The sequence below is a fragment of the Manis pentadactyla genome, chromosome 1 (genome assembly GCF_030020395.1).
Source record: "Manis pentadactyla isolate mManPen7 chromosome 1, mManPen7.hap1, whole genome shotgun sequence".
Classification (NCBI taxonomy): Eukaryota; Metazoa; Chordata; class Mammalia; order Pholidota; family Manidae; genus Manis; species Manis pentadactyla.
Window position 1 is genome coordinate 75909521 of NC_080019.1, and position 18346 is coordinate 75927866.

General features: G+C 41.6%; 1 protein-coding gene across 2 annotated transcripts in view; it reads right to left on the reverse strand.

Moving 5' to 3' along the window:
* The window catches only part of SLC9A9 (solute carrier family 9 member A9), a 527348-nt gene that overhangs the window by 66120 nt on the left and 442882 nt on the right, over positions 1 to 18346 (reverse strand). The window contains exon 15 of one of the 2 annotated variants that reach the window (XM_057498899.1): positions 2650 to 7596. The exons of the other annotated variant lie outside the window; for it this stretch is intronic. The gene's annotated coding sequence lies outside the window, so the exon portion shown is untranslated. Of the gene's footprint in view, positions 1 to 2649; positions 7597 to 18346 lie in introns of those variants that run through there. 2 annotated transcript variants of the gene reach the window in all.

Sequence of the window (18346 nt, forward strand, 5' to 3'; positions counted from 1 at the left end):
CCAGTTCTCTTTCAGGAACTAAAACCTGACCCTCTTGTTAAGTAGGCTGGGCCAGTCCTTTGGCTCAGGAAATAGGTGATTTTATACCTATTGTGGTCATTTTTGGAGAAGACTGATGGTAACACCTGAGGGTCAGGACAAGGTCATTCCAGCCTGCCAGCGACAGTGATTTCACTTTGTGTTCAGCTGGCCCAAGGCCTCATTGTATGCACATCACACTGCGGCCCCGACTAGGGTCATTTGCTCGGCTGTGATTCCTGTGAACAAACAGTGCAAAGGAACCTCTAAAATGAAAAGCTACAATTGGCTCACTTTAAATGTCCTTTTACAAATGTTCATACAATTTGGATCTGTTTCGCCAGTTGTTATTAAGCTACCAAATAAAACTCCGTGGCTGCCTGATGATCTGGATCATTTCAGCACTAGTTGGCAGGAAACTAGCTGTAGCACTAGTATTCATGGTAAACGCTGAGTTCTTACTTGGTCCGAAACTTGATTTCTAGAATCTCTCTGTGCAACAGAGAAAGCTGTAATAGCCAGCACCAGTGGTGTACATAACTCAACAGTGTCTGCCTCATCTACAAGCCAGCAGGCTGCTTCCTGGCCTGAATGATAGGCCATGAAGGTGGGGCTTGAGGAGAGCACGTGGCTGCAGCCAGGTGAGCCCCAGGGCTTGCCCTAATAATGAAAGACACCAGCAGTGGAAGGCAAAACAGAGCGCAGATTTCCTAACCCCAAGTCTAATGCCTCCAATTCTCAGATTGTATTAATTCCTAGCACTGGAGCCAAGTGAAGGCTGTTTGTTACAGTGTACTCTTTAGCTAGCACCCATCTGCTTTATCATTGGAAGGAATTCCCTAGGCCTGGCCTTTCCGGCTTTGTTCTATGGAGCTCCTAGATTCCTTGCTGGGTGAGAGGGACTTCAGTGGATGTTATGGGGAGAGAAGGAGGGAGAAAAGTTTGAATTCTAGGCTGTAGGATATTCATTCTATCTTCAACCAGAGAAGCTTTTCTTAATTTTGTATTTGAAAAAAATAAGGCTGCAAGTGGTGTGAAGAGCACTACATTAGACATAAGAAATCTGAGCAAAACATTTGCATATGTCAATCAATTGGATTTATTTCCATTTTAATCTCTGGAACTCCAATTTTGATCATGTACAAGTCTGGAAAAAGTAGCCCGAACAAAGCAGAAAACAGCTGTCACAAAGTCCACAAACCTGACTCTCAGGAGAGGTCTGGGTCTGCAGGTAGCCCTTACACCATGATTGATGGGCTTAGAGTGGGTTTAAAGGTGAGGCTTCTGATTTCACAATCCTGGCTGCTAACTCAACAGCATGTATTAGCAAAGATGTAGGAAGCTGACAAGCAAAAAAATAGATGCCACAGCGGAAGAACTGAGTTAAGACTTAGTTATCACTGCCCTGAAGGGATTATTTCATAGTGGGTTGACCTGTGGACTCTGGAATCTAGCACATTTTGGTTCATAACCAATTTGGCTTGTAACTTGCTTTGTGACTTTGAGTGTCAGTGTTTTCTTCTATAAAATGGGCATAGTGGTCAAGCTCTACTTGGATCTGACAGAGTACCTTCTTCATCGGACTTCCAGACTTTGCCAGAGATTTCCTGTAGGCCTGCTATAGCAGAATCCTCTGGGATACTGGTTACACCCATAGATATCCTGGCCCCTCCCTGAGGCTGCCTGAGTCATAACATAACCTTCAGGGGAAGGACCAGTGACCTGAACTCCTAACCAGTGCTCCAGGGTATTCTGAGCTGCCCCCACATTTAGAAACTACTATTTTAAAGGCAGCTTGACAAACCCTGAGAAAGGTCCTTGGGGAACTAGAGAGTGGGAAGGGGAACTCCAGCCTGTGGGGACCCTGGACTTGTACACACGTCTTTTGCTGCCTAGACCTATGTCCTTCCTCTCAGCAGGCAGAGGAAGATCTGTCTGCATACTGGGAAAGTCAGAACCCACTAGATCTCTTGTCAGGGCCAGAATAGAACAAGTCATGACCCCGTGAAAGAGGGTCATGTGCTTCTTGCATTTCTGTCCTTAAGGACAAGGCTAAAAGAAGCAAGGGGGGATCCTTGAATGCCAACTAAGTGACTTTCATATATAAGAAACCAATATGGATGTCCCTTTAAATAAAGTCCTATTAAAATATACTCGTGTATTTGGAGAGGTATGGAATGTGTACTTAAATAGCAGGTTAAAAACTGGCTATGTTACCTTTGTGGTCTTGGAGAGTTTCAAGAAAGAAAAGCATTCTCATTTTGACTTCAGTGTCGGACTGTTATGGTTGTCAACTCAGTCACACTTAAGTACATTTTAAGTCTTCATTATAAATAAAACTGAATCCTGTTTTCTGTAATATTCCAGTTTGCACAGAGAACGTGAAAGAAATAAGGACATCAATTACCACTTTTGGCCTGATTTGGTCTTTGTATTTTTCTTTGTCAGAGTGAAAACCCTGACAGACAGACAGGGCAGTGTTATATTTAACAAACACCTTTGTGAAACCCATGGGGGGAGAGAGGGAAAGAGAGCAGAGAGAGAGAGAGGGAGCAGGTGATGGGAGCCAGTCAACCCTATGTAATCGTTTCTTTTTTATTTAACTCATTCCCAGCCCAAATTGTGTACACAGATCATAGGATATGCATACATATAACTTAAAAAGGGCTCTTTAAAAATCATGACATCCCTAACTACAACCCAAAGCGGGTGATGGCCTTACAGGTGCTGGCTTCCATTCCCCACAGCCACTGGGTAGGGAAAAGGAAGTAGAATGCTTTGGGGCAAGTCATTCACCTGCACATTAAAGAACAACTTAGAGCAGCTTGACGATTGTCCTTTAGGTCTAGGCTGCGAGGTTATTAAAATAATCATGAATGTGGGTGTGACGCATTACAAAAACAGCATCTTCCTATTTTGAAGGTTAGAAAATGGGGATTGAAAAAGCGACTTGCCCAAGTCACACAGTTATTAAGTGAAGGAGACCGGGGTCTGAACCCATACACTGTGAATCCAAAGCGCTTCTAAGTTCCACAACATCACACCACATTTAACTTATAGCATAAAAGAGTGCTGTGTGATCTGAATATTTCTTCACGTCTTTTCTCTTTTAGGAATTGCTGGAATTATGGCTGAGGAATGATGAGAACGCTGGAAACCTTTGGATTCCATAATTTAAATCTTACTGATGCCTCCAACACAGGGCTCTGTGTCAAGTGACAGCGTGAGGGATAGCTTTCCGCTTCCCGATGCCACTCTCTGCCACGCATGGTTTCACTCTCAGTCATCACCAGTGACTGTTGGTGAGTCCCCTGCAATCCCAGCTGCTCTCATTAGCGCCCCCTCCTGGGGTTGAGGTTCATCCTGCTGCTCCTCGGACAGGTGCCTTCAGCCGCCTGCACTCCTAGTATTTTTTCTTTTACAATTAATTACAATATGCACAGCTGCATATGGGCGAGCTGAGGGGATGAAAGGAAGAAAGCAGTGTCCGGCTCTCTTGCTCACCTGCTGTGCTCAAGCCCTGGATGCGGATCTCTTCTGTTTGGGTCCCAGGCTGCTTAGTTTTCACTCACCGCACACGGTTCCTGGTGCCTCCTACTCCCTTTCCGTCACACTCCCTCTTTCTACACTGACATACTACTCTGTTTCTAACATGAATAAATTACTCTTCAGCTCCTTTTCACTGGTGTTCCTAAGGCTTTGCGTCACATTATCTTGCCACATGACTGAAACCATAGTTGTGCCTGGTGAACAATGGTTGTTACTAAAAGAGCAGAGAGTTGCTGCTACTCCGTGGTTCTCAATAATTACATCTACTCTGATGATTTCATTTTCTGTTTCAAAGTCGAGCTTGGCCGTGTTCACTTCTGATCATTAGGTTTATGTTACCAACTGCTGTTGCTCAGTTCACTGTTTTCTTACAATTACTGATACAACTCTGGGAATGACAACTGCTTCTGTAAAAGGATGGGGCTGCTTGAATTATGGGGTGTGCTATGTACAATTATAGCTCCCCCAAAGATGTTAATTGACATGGAAAGAAACCAACTGGGTCAATGAATGTTGCACAAGCAAAATCTTAAAAGCATTAAGGACACAACATGAGAACTTTTGCATTGTGACATTGTAAACAAAATAATAAGTAATGTAGAATTATGGTTGATTAAATTCATGTTAGCTGCCTTCAGTACTATTTTATCCTGCTTAGTGTCCTGGGCACCCTTGTGCATTGTCAGCCAACAAGCTCTCATTCCACGCTTGACTGGCCTCATGCGGTTCCAGATTCTGTGCACACCATGCCAAACCACAAGAATGAAGTGAAAAGCAAATAAATAAATAAATAAATAAAATAGTGGGCAGAGGTCAACAGTGTCCAACACCAACCTGAAATAGAGTGAGTCTTTGGCAGAAGACATTAGTGTTTGTACTATCATTTAACTAAAGGATCTTTTGATTACTTGCTGATTGAACATTTACTAGACATTGACTAGAACACTTGCTATGGGACAGGCATGGTGGAAAGCCTGAAGGCTATCACGGTGAGGAAACAGGTGCTCATGAGTGGCTGGAATTCCTCATTGGAAAGTCAGATGGGTCCCCATCTCAGCCACTCTACAACTGGTGGAGTTTTGGAAGAGACTCTGTCAGAGAGGTATTGGCTTAGGGCTTTAGGAGCTTCCCCAGGGTTCTCTGTTTGCACCTTGATTAAGATTTCTACCAGAAAGGGGGCACCAATTCTTTCTCAGATGTGACTCATAGTAATTATTTGCCCTTACTGTATCATCTGTCTATAATTCAGAGTATATTCAGAAAAACGTCTTCTGCTCAGATCTTATCTCTACTCAGTAAAGATTCTCCAGAGGTCAAAAACCTGTCTGCAGGTGACCTTTCATCCGCTCTAAGATGACAGTGTGAACGGGTTGGCAGGAGGAAGGTAAAGAAGAGATATGTGGAACATACTGAAATCTGTCAGTCATCAGCACAAAAATGTGTGCTCATTCCTACATATTTTGTGCAGTTAGGATAAACTGGACTTTATCACTCTTGTTGGTAACAGAATCATAATTAGAGCTGAAAGGGCACTTCATTCTAAGAAAAACTTGTAAAAAACCCTTAACAAAATTCTTAAGATTATCCCCTCCCACCATCCTGTAGGCTGGAAAGTCTGCCCGCATGCCTTCTGGAATTTACATTGAGTATAATCCATTCTTTTATCCAGGTTTATCTCAGGATAGCATTCATTTGCTATGACTTGGGGTAATTTTCTTTAGTTATAAAATTTTTTTTTTACTGTTCCTTAGTGTTTCTATTTGCAGGCCCATTGGAGCTGAGGCCTGCCTCCCCTGAGCTTTTGGTCATGAGAACGTACACCTGACATGGGACTGGTTTGAGAGCCTTCAGTGCTCAAAGTTAAAGATTTGCGATCTGGAGTGGTTTGGGAGATCCACAGTAGGATTTAAAAATAATCATCAGTTCATAACTGGATTGAATTGCAAAGGAGGGCAAGAGAGTCATTCTAGGTCACAGGTGTACAGTGCCAATTTAGACTGAAGAATGAACAGTATTGGAGTGCATACTGTTGTAATTGTTATTGGGTCTCTACGAATCTGACACACTTTTCAGGAGGTGACAAGTTGCTTGCCATGATATTACGAGCAGGCAAAGCTGTGCAAAATGGCTGGGGAGAGATGTGGAGAGGAATAACATTAGCTTCAGACACAAAATTGAGAATTAAGCTTAGTGAGGAATTTTTGAACCCTGCTCAAGTAAATTTAAAAAAATTCTTTTACCAAAATACTACAATAAGTGAATGCAGAAAATGGTGCTATATGAGTGCTAGGGATTAAAATATTTCACAGTGATGTGATACACTATAATACTTAATATTACAATAAGACCATAAATGTATCATACTTTTCTATCATGCTTTCTCACAGGGATAGGAGGGGATCCAGATTTTGTAGAGCCTGAAGGTTACCCAATTTTGGGGGCCCTTCTTTACAAAAAGAATATAAACTTTTGAATATAAAATAAGGACAGATCCCTGACAAGGAGCTCCTTCAAGTGAAGGGCGGGGTGAGTTGAACATCAGTGATTCTTGGCAAATCTCATGTGGCACGTAGAGCTAACTGAGGTACAGGAACCAATGCCATGAGGTAGGCCCAGTTCTCCAGCCACCTCAGAAGGAGGCAGGCAAAGGCAAATGTGGAAATAATGGTTCTTAGTTTCACACTTAGCACATCTGAATGCTTTGCTGGCCATCTTAGAGGCTGCTGGTTGATCCCATAGGGAGGGACCTCTCGATGAAACAAACACCAGAACCTCTGCTTCCTTATGACCAGCATATCCTGGTCCAGAATTCCTGAGATGAAGGATATACCTCAGGAGACCACTGAGAAAGCTTAAAGCGGATGTATTCCTGTTTATCACTGAACTACCTTAGGTTTAAAACACCCCACCTAGTGCCACCACCTATGTAGCAACTAGAGCAGTATCCACAAATAAAATAATCTTCCAGGCCAAACAGCTGCCAAAACTAGATTTGTCAAGATTCACTTGAGCAAATTGTTAAAAGCAGGCAATGCTTGTTGACACATACCCCTGTGGACACCAGAGCATTTCAAATGACCAAGAAAACTGAAAATGAGTTGCAACAATTTCTACTGGGTGATCTTTCAGTCACTCAGGTTGTGTATGGCGTGTCTAGGGCATGTTCAGGCTTGGACATATGTGGCATCTGTGCACACACACACACACACACACACACAAATGTGTCTCTTCTTCAAAAGATCATTTCTTCTTTCTATCTCATCTTGCTTTGAACAAATTTTCAAAACAGTCCTCAAAGGCTAGATAATATAATCCTCAAATGCTAGTAATATAAAAATGACTATAATAGTAAAGTGGTACTATTGCTATCCATGTCACTGACACTTTAATGGTTCTCAGATCTACAGCTATACTATTTTCTAGTCTTTATTCCTGTATTCACTAAAATGACTGATGTGGGCAGCTTAGACACCCGGAAGAGGAGATAATGGTTTTGACCTTAATAGATGTTCTGACTGTGTATCACATCCCACAGACTTAATACCAAAAGAGGTGATGGATGTTTTTTTCTTGGTTCTCTTCCTGTTTGTTATGAGGGAGACTAATTGTGTGTGATCATGCACACATGGGCATGTCTGTGACAGGAAATATTAAATTCTTCTGATTTTTCTTTTGGTGGTGACAGGAACAGAAGGCATTCTTTTAAAATTCTTTTCTTTTCTTAGACAAAGTATGGCAATGGACAGTGAGAGTAAGTCAATTCTCAGGATGAGATAGTCAATGGAGATGTAAAGAGGGAAAAAAGTGATTTTCAACAGCTAAGAGAAAACTGCCCACATGGTAGTCAATGAAATCAATGACATGGCTTCATGCTGTGGTCTTGGATTCAGCAAGGAAATGCCATGGAGAGAAAACAGCAGTAGTTCCTACTATGTCCCCACAAAATGGTTTTAAAGGATCTGCTGGAACTTGGAGGGCTGTGCAGGCAGCGTATCTACCATTGATTCTTCTGATGGTGTCAAAGATGACCTGTGGTTATGTAAAAAAGGAAGCACTTTTGCCTGTTATTCATACATTAAAAATGAGAGACGATACACATTATCACCTAGGCTAATTACCCAACGCTGCTGTGTTGGAAGCCTGGTTCTAGGTCTCATGAATTCCCATTTAAGAAGTCTCTCTCTGTCTGTGGTCTGAGCTCTGAACAAGGTCCTGATGTGACTACCTGAGTGATATTACCCTAAAATACCAGCCAGGTGTAGTGATCAATGATCTGAACAGCTTGCAAGTTATGACTGAAAGAACAGCTTCCCCATCAAGCCCACATAACTCCCAGAATAATTATGATTCTAGCTTTTGGGCTGAAAATTATTTAAATGAAAGATTATTTACAAAGGGAACAGCAGGGAGAGGAATCATGCAAATTAGATTCATTAAATGGACAGATTCACTCACAGTTCATTTTGGGATAATTTATGCCAGTTTTCTCTGATGTCATCTGTTCAGGTTAATAATTAGTCATGCTCATTATGAACTGATGGGGTTTGCTTTGTGTTTTGGCAGAGGGAGGCATATTATTTGGGAAACCTCCTATGAGTACTGAACTTTCAATATAGGTACAACATTTATTTGCAAAAATGTAACTCTTATTTTCCCAAACAATTCCATATTCTGATGCATTTAGTTCTGTATTCTCGGGAGGCTTTGCAGAAGAATTCTCTCTCTTTACTAGCATATAAACAAGACCAAAAGAGAATAGGGCAAAATGTTCATATTAACTCTCAGTGCTTTCTTTCCAGAACTAAAGATAATATTTTAAAATATATTAAGAGACAACTCTTTTTGTAGGTCAAGTTACAGATCTCTTGAGAGGTCCAATATGATGATGCATTTACAAGATTTTATGATCATAAAATTAACTTTAAGACTCTCTTTTACAACTCCACCCAATGTAATATGTATGTATCTAAGAATGGAAGACATTAATCCATTTAGACCTTTTGAAATTTGGGAAGGAGCTCACAGTCCTTTATGCATCTCAGTTCTGTGTAATTCAGTGACCTTGGGAAGGTAACAAGTATGATGCCCACTGTGAACATCATTTCTTTTTTAAAAAACAAAATATTTCCTGGCATGTGATTGTTTTTTTCAAAAGAATCCTTGACCCTGGTGCAGTATTTTGTACTTACATCATTTCCTATTTACAATTCTTTCTTATGTCAGTGTGTTGGGAAAAACAAAGGGTACTCGGTAGTTCTTCAAAAAATTAACTGAACAATAACACTCAGAACATTCCAAACTATTTATCCTGAATGTAAAATCTGAAGGTAGTAAAACTGGTGAGAGATGATTTACATAATGGTTGCATGAAGGAGAGAGTATCAGGAAAATATTTTGTCTTTTTGTTTGCATAACAGAATAGAGAGGATACTGGGTATGGATTAGGTTTGGGGTGGGGGTTCCTGGGTTTGGTTTTGGATATATCAACAGTGACGAGTCTTTAAGACATACAAGTGGAGATGTCCAGTAAGTTGCATCTATCTCTATGGAGTTTGGCAGAGGTTTAAATGTGTGGCTCATGTTAAGTTTCCATGTTGTTTTAATCCACGAGTATAGATGGAATCACTTAGGAATAGAGAATAGAGTGAGAGGAGAAGAGGGCCTTGAGTAGAATCTTGATTCACTCCAGCACTTAATGGACAAAGGAAAATGAGCCTGAACATGGCCAGAGAAGTAGGAGGACGCTCAACAGGGCTGAATCAGGGAAGACAAGGGAAAGCATAGTACAAGAAGAAGGGAGCAGTTAACAGTATCATATGCTGCTAAAAAAGCATGTCAGAAGAGAACTGAAAAATATCCATCTGGTTTAGAGATACTGTAACTCTGGGGGCGGGGGTGGAATATGTTCCCAGTCTGGGGCAAATAACCTTTGAAGCCAAAATTAGTCAAAGGGAGAAATAAAGTGGGAGAAGCCCATGTATTGCTTACAAGCAGTCATCTATTTCTGCTCGCCAGCGTCTCCCATGCCCCAGCTGCCGAAGGACCCAATAAATTCCTCTCAGGTTCAGGTGCCCACTTGCTCTCCATCTACTTTGTAATCACCTATTGATATGGAGATTGGCTACTTCTCTCCACCCCTTGGAAACACCTGCTGATATGAGATGCACTAAGGTCAGGCAAGAGATTCTGGAAATATTGCAATTTTATCCACAGATATAGTAAGTCATTGTTGACCTAACAAGCTATGTTAGTAAAGTGGTCGAGGTGGAAGCCAGACCTAAGTGTGTGAAGCCTGAGTAGAAAGAGAGGTATGGAGACAGTGAGGATAATCCACTTGCCTGAGAACTCTGACTGTGACAGTGAAGCCAATAGAAGTTGGTTGATGAAGGGGTGTGAGGTTATCGGAAGTTTTTATTTATGTGGCTTTTAAATGGTTAGGACTTACCCAGGCTTAAAAAGCCATTTCAAAGGATTTAGTTGAGAAGGAATGCTTGATGTTACAGGGGAAGAAGGGTAAGTGTAGAAGCAGGTTGATTTTAATGTTTGATGATTGCTGAGAGGAGTTCCCACCTAACGGTTTCTGTATTCTCTGTGAAGTAGGAGGTGAGCTCACTCATTAAGAGTGAAATGGGGAGTTGGAGAGTTGAAGTTTGAGGAGAGCAAATATAGGTTTGAAAAGTAATTAAAGGTAAAAATTATGAGAGATGGGAAATAAGAGAGGTGGGTCGGACGGGTCTATTCGAGGTTGGTGATCAAGAATTTATAAGGGAACCAGTCTTCCCAGGTGTGTGACTCTAACAGGGCTCAGCTTCTCGGATGTGACCCCCTCCAAAGCACGGAGCTGGCTCCATCACTGCTTGGGGTTCTGCCAGATGGAGGTACTGAGGAGATAACGCGCAAAGGAATTGAGAGTGCTTGCAAGGGTTTACTGAAATGATGAAGCATGGCTTTCCATCTAGGTAGGTAGGAACGTGGAAAAAGGACAGACCTTAATGGACTGGAATCACTATACAGCTTGTCTTTAAAAGGAGGAAAAATAATGTCTTATTTAAAGTTAGAAATCTTTAAAGCCACTGAATATACAGAAATTCTTTTTGTTTGAACTAAAGGGCAAAAGAGAACTCAGTCCAATTTTAACTACCCTCTCTCTCAAGTTTGTGGAGGGCTCATGCACAGACAAAACAAATTTCAAAGACAAGCTCAGGCTTGTATATATTCTTACCTGAATATAGATTTCTCCCTATATGCCAGTTAAAACTCTGTCAACGTAACACATCTGTGGGAAAAATACTCTCTTTCTTCCACTTGGCTAAGGGTCAAGGAACATGATTGTGTACAGAGAACTGTACAGATGAGTTCAGATGAGGAGAAAAATGGAGAGAGAGGATAAAAACCATAAAAACTTCCCTCAAAGGGCAACCTCGTTTAGCTTTTTCATTTTTCTCAGCAAAATGAAGGCTGAGCTAATTGTTTTAGAAAGCTGATTTAATGCTGTAAAAAATATACTTAGAAATAATCATCCTAAAGTCTCATTTCTTTTTCTGTATTATGTGGCATTTTTACATTATATTGCTTTTATTAAAACCTTTGGATAATGAAAAGGGAAATAAATAAAACACTAGCTATTAGAAAACAAGAGAAAAATAGTGAGAAAGAACTCTATTTTCAAACTCCACAAAATTTTTCAGGTGATTGTTGTCAATTACCTCACTATAAAACAAGTAATATCACAGCTAAGGGAGAGTCAAACTTTTCTTCTTTCCAGACAGGAAAATGACTAGTTAGTCTAGAAAAGCAAATGAGAGGAAACAGAATTTTCTCCTCACCAATGAAATGTCAAATTAAAGAAAAAAAAGCATCTAACAATTAAGGGACCTGAACTGGGTCCTGGTAGGAGACATATACTAAACTCCAGAATGTGCCAATCTGTGAGCCTATGAGATGATGGAGAGAATCTTTCTCAGCCAGGAATACCCAAGGCATATTTTATCATTGAACTTGGCCATGTGCTGCTGGCTCAGGAGCTTTCCCAAGCATGGCAGCCAATCAGTTAGGGTTTTAATAGAGAAGGGGCTTCATGTATGCTTTAATCAAATGGTAACCAGGGAAAGGAGCAGGGATAGTTCTGCTTCTTTGCGTTAGCAAATGGAACGGTGAGGAAGATAAAAGGGAAATCAAGATGATCACCCAAGGAAACAAAGATGTAAAAATGAAATGAAAAATTCCTCCAAAGAGAATTTGTTATCAGAAAATGCAGACGTTTTGGTGAACCCAGCAATCAAATGGAAACAGCTCCCAACTGCAGTCCAGAGTCATAAAGCACAAGATAGGGAAAGTGACTCTGGCTGGGGGTGTCCTATGTCCTGGGTTTTAGTCCCGGCTTTGCTGAGCCTCCATTTCCCTCCCTGTAAAGAGAAAAGAATGTCTCAAGCTTTGAGCTGAAATAAAAGGGCACCAGAGCCGTCACGTGCCTGCTCTCGCCCACAGCCATCCTGACGTAGGGTAGCTGTCTTTTTCACCCATCTTCCAAATACCTAGATGTATTTTAGAGATAACCTATGAGTGAGCAGCTATTTCTAACTCTGTCTTAAAAGAATTATCCCAAAGCCAGGACGATGAAGAAGGTCGTTAGAAAATATGTTTGTAAGGTGACAATTTAAGGGGCCTTATAAAAAAGATGAGTTCATGGCTTGTCAGGAGCAATGTAAGATTGCTTCCCTTGTTTCTAGCACAAACAGGGTAAAATCAGGTCATGCTGGAAGCTGGATGAGAAGGTAAGCAGCTATTGATGTCAGCATATTGGACTTCTTCCCATTTATTTCTTTCACTTTCATGTGTGTTCCCTGCAATTGAATCATAGGAAGTTAATATGTCAATTATTTATTTCCTGGGAGTCTAAGAAAGCACTTTTATTTACTACATGCCACCAAACTGGGCTATTATATCCTATTAAATCTGTAAGGATGAGAAACATGACAAGTGTGCCCTGTTCCTGGAAAAAAGGTTCCAAGTGTGCAACAGATAGCCAGGCATCCCTTTCCTTTCTCACACAAAATCATGGGAGAATATATACTCCTTTTCATAAACGTGACTTTGTTTTTGGCCAAATGCTCACAGAAGAATTTGTTTTAAGTGCTTCTATTATGCAACATGGTTCTGGTTGAAAGCATAAATAGACATATATATGGATAAGTATATACATATATAAGACTGGAAATGAGCTCTGATTTCCAAACCTATTTAAAAATGTGGGAATTATGGGTTGTTGAGTCCTTTTGGAAAGTTAGGACCCAAGCTCACATGGCCAGCAAAGCTGGGGCCCTAAACTAAGCCTTCTGACCCTAATCTAGCTGCTTTGTGACCTCTGGGGCCAAACTCCATGCTCTATTCAAAGAACAGGATTATGACTTCTGGTGTAGCTGGAGAATACCTGACTTTCCTCATAAGGAACAATCCATTAACTAAAATAATTGCTGGAATGTATATGTGCAATCCTATTTTATGATAGAGAAATAAGCCATTAATTTTCATGGCCAGATGGCATCCGCAAAGATTCTCTTGATGATGAGTCAGGAGGAAAACAGCTGCCCCAGGTCTCAGCTGACTGCAGCCAGGAGGACCCAGGCTTCCCCTGCCCCAGCCCCTTGTCCTGGCCACTGGGAGTGAGAGTGGTACACAATGAGTAGTCCTACTTCTGTGTTTTTACTCCAGTTGAGGGACACATGGCATTTTGAGACCTCTGTTGAGCTGGAAAGAAATTATTTTGCCCAAAGAGCCTGTAGGTGAGCTCAAAGATGTTTACCTGGGATGAGAGGAGCATTGATAGCTTTTGCGTGTCTGTAGAGGCAGGTGCTGCCAGGTCAGCCCTGGAAGCTCCTCTCCTTGGACAGAGCCTGGGTCACCCTTGTCCCATAGAACTGGGAAAAGCTTAGCGTACGGGTAGGAAGCAGGGTGGAGCGCATTAATTCATGTCCTTGAATTATAACAAGAGCAGCCCTTTATTGAGGGCCTATTTTTTTCTAAGCCTTATCCCTATGTTAGGTATGTTAAGTTTAATACCATGACTCTCACAACACTCCTGAAAGATAGGTATGGTGAGCATGATCTGCATCCCCATTTTACAGATTAGGAAATCAAGGCTCAGAGAATTCAAGTAACTTCTGCAGCATCACACAGTGAGTGAGTGGCAAAGATCTAAACCTAACCATTTCACTCATGTTCTGTGCTGCTCCAGGCAACAGAACGTGACTTGGGAGGATATGGTATCAGTGGTGAATCCATAATATAAGTTAACCTGAGGGTTAATTTATGCAACATCTACAAATAGAAGACAGGTTGATGAGACTAAATTTTCACAAAATACTGAAATAAGTGTTCTGCCTCCTTTTCAGTAGATATTAATTGTGGAGCATCTTCCCATGGAAAGGCAGCTTGGAAGAAACTATAAGTTCAGTCAGAGGTCTAGAGAACTCTATTTGTGAGGCAAGATGGGCGAGTGGCTTATTTGTTCCAAAGAACAGGCTCAGCAAAAACACAGGGCAGGTTCACATCCAAGGTTCCCACCTCGGGAGCCAGTGGCCTGCCTTCTGCCTGCAAAAGTCTTCCTACCTCCCTTGTTGCTGTGACTGGCAGAAACGGACATGCAGCCATGAGGACTGGAACCCCCCAGCTACCCAGAGGCCCCCTCTTCCTTGTAACTTCTCCCTGGTCCCTCCTTTCTACAACCCTGAAAACCCTAGTAATGCAGCACCAGAGTCCATGGATTTGGGGCCAGAGTTTTCTAGCAGGTGCACCACCCCTTTTATTTCCAATGTAACTACCATGATTCAGACCCTTGCGCCTTCTCCCTAATCAATGCTGTTAGACCAGTCTTTCTAAGACAAGACTCTGTGTCACTCCAGTGTCTACAAATTAGCCAGTTACCCATTATCTACTGAATCAAATCCAGATACCTTCACCTGACATTCAAAATCTCACAGGTTTCCCGAAACACAGACTTTTAGTCCCCTCTTTTCTAATATCCAGCCTTAAATGCGCCAAGTTGCCATCCTCACTCTGTCCCAAATACATGTAATACTTTACCACATTCTCACCACTACTTGGAACCTTGGGTTTGCCTGGGAAAACTTAATAAGCAGATCTTGGGTTTGTTTGGTACAGCCTAGGTTTCAAAGTGGTTTCACTTAGCCTATTCCATTTGAAAATTATGGTTACTAAGTGTGGCAGATATGATTATACTCATTCTACAGATTAGAAAATATTGGTTCTGAGCAGGCCTAGAACGTGAGGTTCCATCGCTGAGGGGCAGAATCTGTGAATTCGCTCTATTCCACACTTCTGTGTTGCTTTTCTCTCTCCATCTGACCTCTTCTCTGGGTCCCTCTAATATCTACTTGTCAAATTTTACCTTTTTCTCAAAGTCCAGCTCAAATCCACTAACTCCATGGGCGCTTCCAAAATAACCCATATGAATGGATGGCTCTCTCTTCTCTGAGCTCTTACAGTTTTGTGTCCAACTCACCTGTCACTTAAAGCAATTAGGTGAAAAGGCCTGAGAGTTCGTGGATAAGGGTTTGATGCCAGCATAAATCAAAGTTTTAAACCTTTTTGATCATGACCCCCATTAAGAGCACTTTTTTATACCACAGAACAGTGTATACACACACACACCTGAAACAAGTTTCATGAAATAGTATTTATTTCTAATTCTGCAATGCACAATCACATTTTCTCCCATCTACTTTCATTTTTTAAAAAGTGCTGGTTAGAAATCCACTAAATTGATTTTGAGAACCCCTAATGAGTCCTGATCGGCAGTTTGGAAAACTGGTTTAAATCTAATCTGTCTCTCCTAAATAGCTTAGACAAGATTTTCAAAGATTTGCAAAAGACTGAGCTAGCAAGCGAGCTCTGTTCAGGGACTTAATTTGTAGTTCCCAGCAGGAACACAAACGGTTCTCACAATGGCTAGGCCAGGAAGGGAGGGCCTCAGTTACAGAGCGCCAGCTCCTACTTGCTGGAAGGGGAAGGATAGGATTACTTTTTCCCCGGGTTTACTGAGGTATAACTGACAAGTAAAAATAGCATGTAATTAAGGGTGTGCAACATGATGTTTTTATTTACATATACATTGTAAAATGATTATCACAAGCTAATGAACAAATCTGGCACTCGCACAGTTACACTTTGTGTGTGTGTATGTGGTGAGAACACTTAAGATCTATTCTCTCAGCACATTTCAAGTATACAGTACAGAATTACTCATTATAGTCACCATGCTGTGCATTAGCTCTCCAGGACTTTCTCATTCTGCATACCTGAAATTTTGTACCCTTTATCAACATCTCCCCATTTCCTCCAGCCCCCAGTCCCTGGAAACCACCATCAGACTCTGCTTTTATGAGCTTTACTTCTTTAGATTCCATATACAAGTAAAACCATGCAAAGACAGGGACTCCTAATGGGCTAACTGTTGGAGGAATGGGGCACACCTGTTTTGCAATAGGTGATCTTCAAAAGCGGGGGATTTGTAGGTGCCAGAAATCTGGGGAGGAAGATTTCTCAGTAAGGCATAAGCTGTAGACTGGGAGGAGACTTATGTGCTTGATACAATCTTGAATATAGCAGGAAATCAACCAGAATTTAAAAATAATAAAAATGTAATAAAACTCTTTGTTTATATCTGCATAGTGAGTCTGAGGGCCTTCAGGCCTATAAACCTGTCACTGAATTTAGTATCATTTCAACTTTATGAAGCACTCGATGTTTGCAAAGTGCTTGTACAATTACCAATTACCATAATGTTCATCTTCTGAACATTTCAGTTCAGAGAAGCCCTGAGGACTTCTAAGAGTGAAAAAAAAAAAAAAGAAAGAAAGGAAAAAGAAGTGGTCAAGCTTAAAGACTAGGCTGCTGAGCCTGTGCAGCTGGAGTTGTTGATGTGGGGTGCCTGCTTCTGAGGGGTTTTGCTCTTCCCTTAGTTCCCGGATTCTGCAGGGCACGCACCAGCCTTGGGCAGCCACCTCTCCTGACTGACGCTGGCATGCTGCTCTTCGGGCTTCAGGCATGACCTCTGCCTGCAGGAAGCAGGGGAGGGAAGGCAATGGGCTTGGCACCTGCAACCCAAGTGCCAGGCAGTGGTGAGGGGGTGGTGGCTGCTGGGAGAGGACAGTGGGGCAGTGAGCAAAGAGACAGAGCATTTACCTTCGGCACTTCTGGTACCAGCTACCAAACACATGATAAAGGACTAGGGATGGACTTGCTTAGAAGTCTGTATATGTGTATACATATGTAAGCCGGAAACCAGCCCTGGCCTTGTTTATAGGCAACAGGTCAGTGAAACCCAACACACTGGTGGATTTTAAGGAATTCCAAGGAAATGGCTTCAAGGGATGTCAAAGGCAATGTTTTGAGAATGTGCCTGTTTCCTTTGGAAAAAGGTTAACTCTCTTGAGTTGCTTCCCCTGCATTTAAAAGTCCACAGCATCAGCTCCCACTGGCAAGTGGCTGTCCTGGAAGGTTAGGAGGGACATGATGGCTGGTGGCATTCTAGTTTCTCAGTTCAGGAACAAAAAGCTGCCTTTTCTTTGAGAGTGAATTTTAATTCAAAATTTTCTGTTAGATTAGTTAAAATTATGTCAGAAATTCTCCCATTTCTGATCATGTACAGGTAACTGAAATTCAGGGTTTTATGTAAATGCTAAGAAACTGAGTTGACTCTTTAACTAGAAAGTATACTGGGAGATCCCAACCAATTGTATCACTGGATCATCTTCATTAGTGGAAAGTTAAGAATCAGTCTCCTAATGAAATGATATTTATATTTTAACACACTTATATTTTGCAACATAGATTGTCCCAAAATTATCTTTCAAAGAAGAATGAGAACATTTCTGTCCTCATTTTTATCTACACAGAAAACTGGTGGGTGTTTTTGGCAACAACTGTCCAGAATCATTTTAAGTTTATTGTTCTCCCTGACACACCACCTTCTACATGAGTTCTCGTTATGATAACAAATGGGACAGTGTGACTCTGTGCTTAAAGCGCTGAGTGGGTCTCCTGCTGTCAGTAAGATAAAATCCATTTTCTTGACCGTGACACATGTGGTCCTGTCCAATCTGTCCACATGATAATTCTCCAGTTTCACTCCCACTGATCCAGTTGCAATGCATCTCTCACCACTTCCCAAACACCTCCCACTCTGTCTGTGCCTTTGCCTGAGCTCTTTGCATTGCCAGGAAGTCCTTCAGATCCTCAGCACACCTCTTGACGGATTCCTTTTTCCCACCGAGCTGCAAAGTTAGTTCTGTGTGTCTTCCCTGATTCTCCAGAGCTGGGTAGTTGGCTCTACCCCCTCTGGCTTGCAAACACTTTTTGCTGGTAACTTTAATATAGTCTCAGCGCATCGGTGGCTGCTGCCCCTACCTCATTAGGATGCTGGCATCTTGAGGGCAGCCACTGCCTCTCATTTATCTCTGTGGCTTCAGAAGAAGCTAGAAGACATACTTATATTTTGTTCTAGAGAAGAAGTACCAAAGCTAAATTCAGTTAAAATGATGAAGGAAACTTAAGCAAAATGTTTTTTTTTTCAGGGGGAGAAATATTAAAAGTAAATCCAATTCTGGAAGCATTAAATATATAGGTGCCTGATAAATGACTGTCATACAGATGAGTCAGATCAGTGACAGAAAGGAAGGCTCCTTAGCCTGTGACACATTGCTCTACCCTTAGCCACCTGAGTCACCAAAAAAATATATAAAACTGATACTGATCAGAG